The sequence below is a fragment of the Bacillus rossius genome, chromosome 2 (assembly GCF_032445375.1).
Source record: "Bacillus rossius redtenbacheri isolate Brsri chromosome 2, Brsri_v3, whole genome shotgun sequence".
NCBI lineage: Eukaryota > Metazoa > Arthropoda > Insecta > Phasmatodea > Bacillidae > Bacillus > Bacillus rossius.
The window spans coordinates 112,568,946-112,578,962 of record NC_086331.1 but is presented as its reverse complement, the minus strand read 5'-3'; the positions used below and the strand labels follow the sequence as shown (position 1 = coordinate 112,578,962).

Genomic DNA, 10,017 nt, shown 5'->3' with positions numbered 1-10,017 from the left:
AAAAAAAAAATGTAATTTTAATCAGTTGGAGCTTTTGGAGCATATGGAGCATTTGGATCCTTTGGAGCTTTTGGAGTATTTGGAGCTGTTGGAGCCTTTGGAGCATTTGGAGCATTCGGAGCCTTTGGAGCATTTGGAACTGTTAGAGCTGTTGGAGCATTTGGAGCATTTGGAGCCTTTGTAGCATTTGGAGCATTTGGAGCATTTGGAGCAGTTGGAGCTGTTGGAGCATTTGGAGCATTTGGAGCTGTTGGAGCTAAGAATTAGTCTTTTCACTTCTATGCAGGGCTAAATGTTTATAAGATTGCTGGCTTTCGCAAGTGATCCTGTAGTAGGATAGAAATTATGCAATAAATATTATGTTTGTAAAAGAACTTGCGGTGTTTTATTTTTCGAACCTGACACATTTCTGGTATTTAAATTAAATTAATTTTCATCTTCGTCCATAGATCGAAGCAAGTTTCGATTCAATATGTAAAATATTGTGTGATTATTTCGGTGAATTTTGGAATTTTTCCCGAACTAATAAGTCAATAAATACCAATATCTAAAATGGCGGTCGTAATGGTTTAAAAGATTGTGGTAATAGATGATTTTATGACTCTTTTAGGACTTTGATAATAATTCATTATAATTATAATTTTTTACATAAAATTATTTTTTTTGCATCATCCAAGAATCGAACCAAGAACAGGAATTGTTATAATCAATCATTACTTTAATGAGTGAATTTTTTGATGAATTTTGGAATTTTTTCCCGAATTTCTAGCTAAATAATTACACGATTCCAAGATGGCGCCCAAATTTCAAAATGTCAGGCAATTCAGAAATAATAAATGATTAGTGCACTCTAGCGGGTAAAACTTAGACAAGTCTGATGGTAATGTACTCTATAAGACGAGTACACACACAAGATGGTGTCCTCCAGCAGACGAAAACAAGATGGTGGCAATGACCTCTAGCAGGTGGTAGCTCCTGGTAGCATGTACTGAACGCAAATTGGCGGATACATGATGGTAGTCAAGGTTAAAGTCAAATTTTAAGGTCAAGGTCAAATGTCAAGGTCAAGGTCAAAGTTCAATGCCAACAGTTGAGGACATAGTTATGGTGAACAGAATATTATACTAACATGGTATCAGCACACTCTAGCAGACGAAAACAAGATGGTGGTCTCCTGCAGATGAATACAAGATGGCGGACATATCGTCATACCAGCTGACGATATATACCTTGCTATTGGTAGCGGTAGACCAGTCTGTAGGTGGCTTCTGTGGAGGAAGCATCTGTTTTTTTTTTTTTGCTCTTACCAGTTTCGAACCATGGACAGGAATCGAACTAATTAATCAGTATACTAATGAGTAATTTTTTGATGAATTTTGGAATTTTTCTCGAATCTCTAGCATTAAAATTACGGATATTAATGATGGTGACCGTAACTTAAAGTGCAACGGTGTTTTTTAAGATTTTTTTATTTAATTCGATTGAATAACTTTTTAATGATTTTTAAATTTTTCCCCGATTTTCTAACATACAAATTACGGATATTTAAGATAGTGACCGTAACGATAATTGCAACAGTTACGTCTTAATACATGATGGTGGTTCTGTCTGTCTGTTTTATATTGTCACGTGTTCCTAGCCGGTGCCACCGCCATTTCTGTCACGATCCACCTTCAGAGGGGGGGCGAGCATCGTAGCTCTTTACATAGAAACAACTCGCTTGGCATCAACTAGTCTTAACTTCATAAAATACTTTACTGTACCTAGGATCATAGGTTCGTCATCCCGTACAGGATGTCTGGTGAGAGCTGAACTAAGGAGATTTTGCAAAATAACATAATACTTAATTAAAATTATTTTATTCTTAAAGTCAAATACTCAACATCATTTTAAAGAACATTTAAATAGCGGGATTACAATTTAAAACAATAATCTCTTTACTTCCTTAACGATTGAACGACCTTACAAGAGAGAGAATGAGAGAACTTCACTAAACACTTCCCTAGTCCTTCCGAATACCTCAAATCATAATTAATACTTAAAATTAAAACAAAGATAAGTCCATACTCACATTTTCCGAAAAGCCTTTCTTGATCGATTACTTTAAAAAAAATAACGTAGGGGCCTCTCCTGCCCTTGAAATCCCGAACGAACATTACATTTTAAAAACTATGACGCGTGACCCCTGACGAGGGCCATAGCCTCCGCCCGAAAGCTTGACGACTACATTATGACCTAACTTAAATTAAACGACTCGTGGCCTCTGGCGTCGACCATAGCTTCCGCCCGAAAGCTTGAATTCCTACATCACGAACGAACTAACAACTCGTGACCACAGGTGAGACGCATAGCCTCCGCCTGAGTGAGCCCCGAGTCACCAATCACTTGCGCTTAAATTCGCGCGCCCTGCCGCGCCTACCATAACAAAAGCTCGTTATTGAAGTCAAATTTACTAAACAACTAACTAGAACATCTGGGAAGACTACCCCCCCTCTACCCCGATGTGCAGGCCACACCGCGCGGCTTGTTACGACAGCGCGCCCCAGTAACTGCGGCCCGTGGCTGCGCCAGCGCGCGGCCAAACAAACAAACAAAATTCTGCAAGCCCGCAGCGCGCCGCGCCGGCCCCGTGCCCCAATTACATGGTCACGCCACTTGCGCTGACGAGTGAACAGAGCAGCCAGCCCAGAGTCCCGTCAGTAAAGTCCCTAAATTTGATTTCAACAACCCTGCAAAATTTCAACCCGCGACATAACCCTCCCCTCACAGAGCTCGAGCCCCATCGAGCTACCTCAAAATTACAAATTGTCTTTTTCCATTAAACCATAACTATAAATTCCTCATTTCACAAAAATAATAATTTTCTTAGTTCCTTGCTGTCTGAACATACATCTAGATTCTGCATAAGATTTATTTTAAAACAACAAGTATTCATAAAATTAAATGTAAAACTTTTATCTGGTTTGTTCTCACAGGAACCTTCAGAGGCTCGAGTTCTCAATTCTAAAAAAATTGTTCTGTTAGTGAAGCTCTCTTTACAAATTAAATTACTGTTCTTAGTTTCTCAGTATTCGTTAAACAATGTGCAAATTCTTGATAATTATTATTTTTTTTTTTCAGTTTCCGTTTATTACCATACTTCTTTCGTTCTTCAAAAAAAAATTAAGTGTCCTTACAGTGTTTCAATTAATTAAACTCTTATCTCGTGAAGGTTGGTGCAACTCCTCGAAGTCAGTGTTGTCGAGAAGAGTAGCTCCCTGGGCTGGCCATCAGCAAACACCACTCAACTCCAACAGCTACTGGACTGGCTTCCAGGGCAGCTCACAACTTCTCCCCACATCTGCTTCGGAGTTGTGCCATCCTCATCACGAACAGATTACAATTCTGAAACATCATCAACAGGCATTACCATCACGCCTGACAAATACAAAACTAACTACTAAACTGCAATCGATGGGCAAGGATGCAAACACACAAAAAAATAAAATTAATTAATTCAACTGCTAACATAAAGTATCCCACCCTTAGCATAATCTAATCAGGCAAATAATTTGATAGGAAAAACTTAAGGAAGGGAAACATGACCTCCAATGATTTTCCCTAACTCTTGAGTCTTGATCTTCTCTATACAGCAAATAGTCCCCACGAAGTAACTGGGTTGAAGGTCAGTTCACATGACCCACCCATAACCTCTTCTACTCTTCTTTTCTTCTGGGGGCAACCACAATGCCCACCAATCTCTCTCCATGGTGCCGAACCAGCTATCCCATGAGAGTAAACAACGTAGTCAATAGAAGCGCAGAGGGGAAACACCAATCTCTGGCTTGTCGAGTCATAAAACTGCTTTATCTTCTTCTTCTTCTTCGGAGTAAAACATCTGATTAATCTTGCTACTATTCTTCCCAACAATAAAAAAAAGTTCATCAGGTATCTTCATGAAAAAAACATTCTAACTAATAATTCTTCATTTTTCTTCTTCTTTATTTCTGTTAGTTGTAATAGAAGGCCATGTTAGGGAGGTTATAGGGAAAAAGAGTGGCCAATTCCCACCCCATCACCCACCTAGATCATGACTAATTAACTTTTAAACTTTCTATTTCAAACAAATTAAAAAAAAACCATTTTTATTCAAATTTTTAAATTATAGCTACTTTTCCTTCATAACCTCAAAAGCAAATCAATAATTCTAAATGAAATTGTGATTTACTGCATCCTTGTTCCATCCGATCTGTTTGTTTATAACCTTTCTTGTAAAGTATAAAATTTTCAAACATTACTAATTCAAAAAAAAAAATTAAATTCTGGTGTCCTTCGAGTTACAATTAACTTTACTATTTCTTAGCTTGAAATAATTTAAGTTTTCAGAACTATTTCATTGTCTAATTCACAACACTTAAAAATCAACTCAAAACAACAAATCATCAAAATCAATAAGATCATCTGACCTACCTATCAGTACGGTGAACTTGAACTGTTCGTACACATTTATAATAAGCTATTGTATTTAAATTCCAACCTAAATAAGGTTTAAAAAAAACTACTAATCCCTCTGTAAATTAAGAAAATTAACTTTAAAAATTAAACTTAAGGTATTAGTTCTTTTTGACAGCTACCACAACTCACTAGTTCCATTACATTACTATAACCTAAAAAGTTCTGTAAATAATGTTTATAACAAAAAAAACTCCAGTTACTGTCTTCCATAAAAAAAAATAAAACTTTACATGACCTTATTAATCTCCACTTGTAAGTCCATGGCTGCCAGCTTTCTCTTCTCTTGAATCTTCAGTCTTGGCTCTTGTTTCAGTGATCTTGTATCTTGTCTCTCGAACTCTTGTCATCTTGTAAACTGGACTGCTGCTCAGCTCATCTTAAGGAATCTGTAACAGTTTCAAAAATACATGTTAATTTAAATTACATAATTCCTGTTCTTTGGTCCTAAAAAAAAATTGTATTATTAGTACACATTACCCTGAAACAACATTATTATTCATTGTTTATTACTTAAAAAAAATGCTTTACCATAAAATCCTTTTTTGTTCTTTTCATTAGGCCTATTTATTTTCCTTCTTCTTAATTAAATTCTGCTTCAAATGTTAATCCTAACTTAAGACCTACCATCTATTTATTATTCATTACCTACATTATTTATGTTACCCTAAAATTCCCATAAGTTTCTAATACTTCCTATCAAAGACATTCTCTCTAAAAAAAAATTTACTTGTGACTCTTAACTTAACAAACTTAAAAAAAACTTTTACACTAGACTTAACTTATTATTCATTCTTAGTTACTAAATTTCTATATGTAAACTTTAGTACTTACAAACAAAAACTGCCTATTTCTCTCTACCTCTTAATCTCTTTCAATTATTACAATAATAATGTTACCTTGCATCTTTAAACTTTCTTCTTTTCAATTAAATTAGACATCTCATAACAATAAAAATTCTGCCTATACTCTTCTTATGGGTGTACAAACCAACAACAAAATTTCAAATTCTCAAGTTTCCTTATATTTAAATTATGCAATACAAATAACCTCTGTGGTGCCTGTACCCTTTTAGGCCTACCACCTTCTCCTCTCACAGCATGACAACTCTTATTCCTCGGGGTCTGTATTCACTGTTCCAAATCAAATATCTCAAATAAATTAAAAACAAATTTATTATTTTAAGAAAACAAAAATTTACATTGACTTTACTATGGAGCCTGGAAATCTCAATGTCCCACAGCAGCTAACATGACTAAATCCCATGGAACCCCAGGTTTACCTAACCTGTGCCCAAAAATTTAAGCATACCAGGCTTTCTCTGCACTGGTTTTACAGCATCACACACTATTTAGGGCCCCTGATCTGCCATCAGTCCCAAGGAGTTTTCCCACAACCCCTCTCTACACAAGCGCCTACCGCATTCCTCTCAATTGGCTATCGGTTTTACGGCATTCTTTTGGGATCCGACCATCAAGTTAGGGCTAATCGAACACTAAACCTCCATACTTCCAAACTAATGTAAATCAATTAAATTTTCTCTGTAAATTCTAAAAATCAAAAAAAATTATTCCAACATGCCAAAGAAACTTCCAAAAAAAATTCATAATCTTATCTTCAAACCATTAAAATAAAAATAAATAGATTACTCTGTTTTCTCCTTAATAACTGTAAACTGTCAACAAATATCATGTCGTAAATTTTAACTATGCTTACTGACTCTTAATCATAAAATCTCATTTGTCCTAATTAATAAACAACCGATTTCCTTAAAATCTCACTGTATCTCTCACACTCAAACTTCACTGGCTGAATATCTCAATAAATTCAAAAACAATTATCTAAACTCTTAAAGAAACTCCTCCCCAATTATTCAAATTACTTCACCTTATTTTATTTCATTACTTAAAACACCTTACTCAAAAAAAATTAATTAATTATCTAGCTATCTTCCATTATTATTTATTTACCGAACAAAACTTTCTCCTAAATTAATTTAGTAAAATTCAATTTCACATTAGGCAAGTACACTAACTCTCTACAGCAATGTTTCTCATTTCCCTCCTTCCTAACTGAATCCAATCTTACTTAACCTCCAGGGAATTTACCTCACAAAATAACCAAAAATTTCACTGTAGTGCCTATCTGCTATAGGCCCACTACACAGGGGGCTCTAACCCCACCAACAAACTTCATTGAAATGGTACCCTATCCCATACAGGATAGCCACTTCGGTACTACCATGGGGAACTCCTGCCCCAAACTACTCACAACTCTCAGGATTCTCCTAACCCTTAATTCACGTAGTCAGCCCATCTCCTATGGTCTGCGCTACAATTCCCTTTCTTCCCAGGGACACAACACCTCACCTTAGGGTCCCTCGCCCTAAAGAAAACATTAATTTTGTCTCTCTGTTCCCTTGGAGTAAATTCCCTCTACACACAAAAACTATCCTTCCACTTTTATCAATGCTTATTGATTTTATAGTGTACCTCCTTATTACTGTTTACAAATCCCAAAAAAATATTTTTAAAACCGAGGTAGAATTTAACTAACAAAAACATAAACAACTTACAACGAAACACTTCTAGCCTATACATCATACACTTCTTAAATTAAATTACTTACATACTGAAAGTTCCTCTTCTCCTAAAACACACTTAAATTTAAATTTATTTAACCAATAGTCTATTTTCTTATCGCTAAGTTACCGTACAGCTGATCAAAACAAGGTCACGGCCTGTCCACGTCTCCGTATGAGCCCGTGACGTCACCGAATTCCATCAGGTGCGCCAACCCTCGCTTGCGGTTCCTCCGTTCTCCGCTAGGTCTCAGCACCTCCCCGTCACGTGTTCACTCTGCCACGTCCACTGACGTGTCGTTCTGAAACAACTCTCAACATTTTTCTAATTAAAACAAAACATCACTATAAATTCTATAACTCTCTTTTACATAAACTCTCGTTTTCTCTTTAATTCCTTTCTAACGTTTATCCTTCCCTCGACTGATTTAATTCGTACGTCTCGTCTCCTACGCGCACGACAGCAAAACAAACTTCACTTGAAAATAATTCCTATTTACGAAAAAAACTTTATTTTAAATTTTAACTCTCTTAACCTACAATCTTAAAATTAATTTCAATTAAATTAAACCACTTGCATTATCTCTATTAATCATTTAAATTATAACGTATTCTCCTCACGTAAAAATCCCTGATAAACTCAACGACTTAAAACAACTTATCACTATAAACTTTATCCTTACAAGTATACTCAAATAAACATCTGTTACGTCAAAAAAAAATCTCAAAGACTTCCTCCACTTAGATTAAATTCCGTAATCCTCTCCTCAATTAAACTCTTAATAACCTGCTATCAGAAGCTGAAACTAACTTAATAATAAACATAAAAATCTACCTCTCTCTCTCTCCAGAAATAGAACTTACCCGGCGCCTCCACCATTTCTGTCACGTGTTCCTAGCCGGTGCCACCGCCATTTCTGTCACGATCCACCTTCAGAGGGGGGGCGAGCATCGTAGCTCTTTACATAGAAACAACTCGCTTGGCATCAACTAGTCTTAACTTCATAAAATACTTTACTGTACCTAGGATCATAGGTTCGTCATCCCGTACAGGATGTCTGGTGAGAGCTGAACTAAGGAGATTTTGCAAAATAACATAATACTTAATTAAAATTATTTTATTCTTAAAGTCAAATACTCAACATCATTTTAAAGAACATTTAAATAGCGGGATTACAATTTAAAACAATAATCTCTTTACTTCCTTAACGATTGAACGACCTTACAAGAGAGAGAATGAGAGAACTTCACTAAACACTTCCCTAGTCCTTCCGAATACCTCAAATCATAATTAATACTTAAAATTAAAACAAAGATAAGTCCATACTCACATTTTCCGAAAAGCCTTTCTTGATCGATTACTTTAAAAAAAATAACGTAGGGGCCTCTCCTGCCCTTGAAATCCCGAACGAACATTACATTTTAAAAACTATGACGCGTGACCCCTGACGAGGGCCATAGCCTCCGCCCGAAAGCTTGACGACTACATTATGACCTAACTTAAATTAAACGACTCGTGGCCTCTGGCGTCGACCATAGCTTCCGCCCGAAAGCTTGAATTCCTACATCACGAACGAACTAACAACTCGTGACCACAGGTGAGACGCATAGCCTCCGCCTGAGTGAGCCCCGAGTCACCAATCACTTGCGCTTAAATTCGCGCGCCCTGCCGCGCCTACCATAACAAAAGCTCGTTATTGAAGTCAAATTTACTAAACAACTAACTAGAACATCTGGGAAGACTACCCCCCCTCTACCCCGATGTGCAGGCCACACCGCGCGGCTTGTTACGACAGCGCGCCCCAGTAACTGCGGCCCGTGGCTGCGCCAGCGCGCGGCCAAACAAACAAACAAAATTCTGCAAGCCCGCAGCGCGCCGCGCCGGCCCCGTGCCCCAATTACATGGTCACGCCACTTGCGCTGACGAGTGAACAGAGCAGCCAGCCCAGAGTCCCGTCAGTAAAGTCCCTAAATTTGATTTCAACAACCCTGCAAAATTTCAACCCGCGACAATATACCTTGTTTTATTCTCAGTCTGGTAAATATCTCGATGGCTGTGCGGTTAAAGGCAAATGTTTTCCAACCTAGAGATCAGAGCTGCAATGGTTCGAATCACAGCGCTTCCAATGTATTTTGTTAAAAAAATTAAATTTAATATGTCGATAAGGACCATAATAGCTATGGTAGGTAATGGAACATCGACCTTATGTGATATCAGAGCGACGCGGGTGCTCTCTATGAACAAACAGCAGAAACAATGTCAATGGTATCTAAGATGGTGGCCTCCAGAAAAAAAAAAAATAAAGTAAAGAGCGACACTGGCACTCTCTAGGAACAAACAGCAGACACAAAGTCAACGGTATCCAAGAAGGCGGCCTCCAGAAGAACAAAAAAAAATCAAGAGCGTTGCTGGCGCTATCTAGGAACAAACAACAGAAACAGAGTCGACGGCATCCAAGATGGCGGCCCCAGTGGAACAGAAAAATTAAATATGGCGGTCATGAAAATTTCATCATAATGAGTGGGGCGCTCGATTTAAATATGGCTTATCCAAGATGGCGAAAAAAAAAAACATATTTAGGTCGTTGAAACCGTAGTCGTCCATTCCTAGATGTCTAAAAATTGTAACGATCGTAAACGCTGAATTTTTTACATAGAATGTAAAGTATTTCCCCAGTATATAACATTATTTCTTCAAACGTTTTCTTTTACTGTAAGTTCTCACATGCTCTGTGGTTTTCAAATAAAATAGTTTGACTCAAAGTTTTTTGTCCTAAAGTCATTTGTCCTAACTTGGTTTTTCATAATGTCGTTTGTCCTAAAATCATATGTCCTAAAAGTAGTTTGTCCTAAAGTCGTTTGTCCTAAAGTCGTTTGTCCTAATGTCGTTTGTCCTAAAGTCGTTTGTCCTAATGTCGTTTGTCCTAAAGTCATTTGTCCTAAAG

The 10,017-nt window shown here is 37.0% G+C and overlaps 1 long non-coding RNA gene across 1 annotated transcript; it reads right to left on the bottom strand.

Annotated features, from left to right (window-relative positions):
• Nucleotides 1-1,640: 1,640 nt before the first annotated feature.
• LOC134529628 (uncharacterized) lies at nucleotides 1,641-9,633 on the bottom strand. The gene is made up of 2 exons (XR_010074642.1): nucleotides 7,120-9,633; nucleotides 1,641-4,880 (listed from the first exon to the last, which is right to left on the bottom strand). It is a non-coding gene; the product is annotated as an uncharacterized LOC134529628 (long non-coding RNA).
• Between the last annotated feature and the right edge of the window lie 384 nt (nucleotides 9,634-10,017).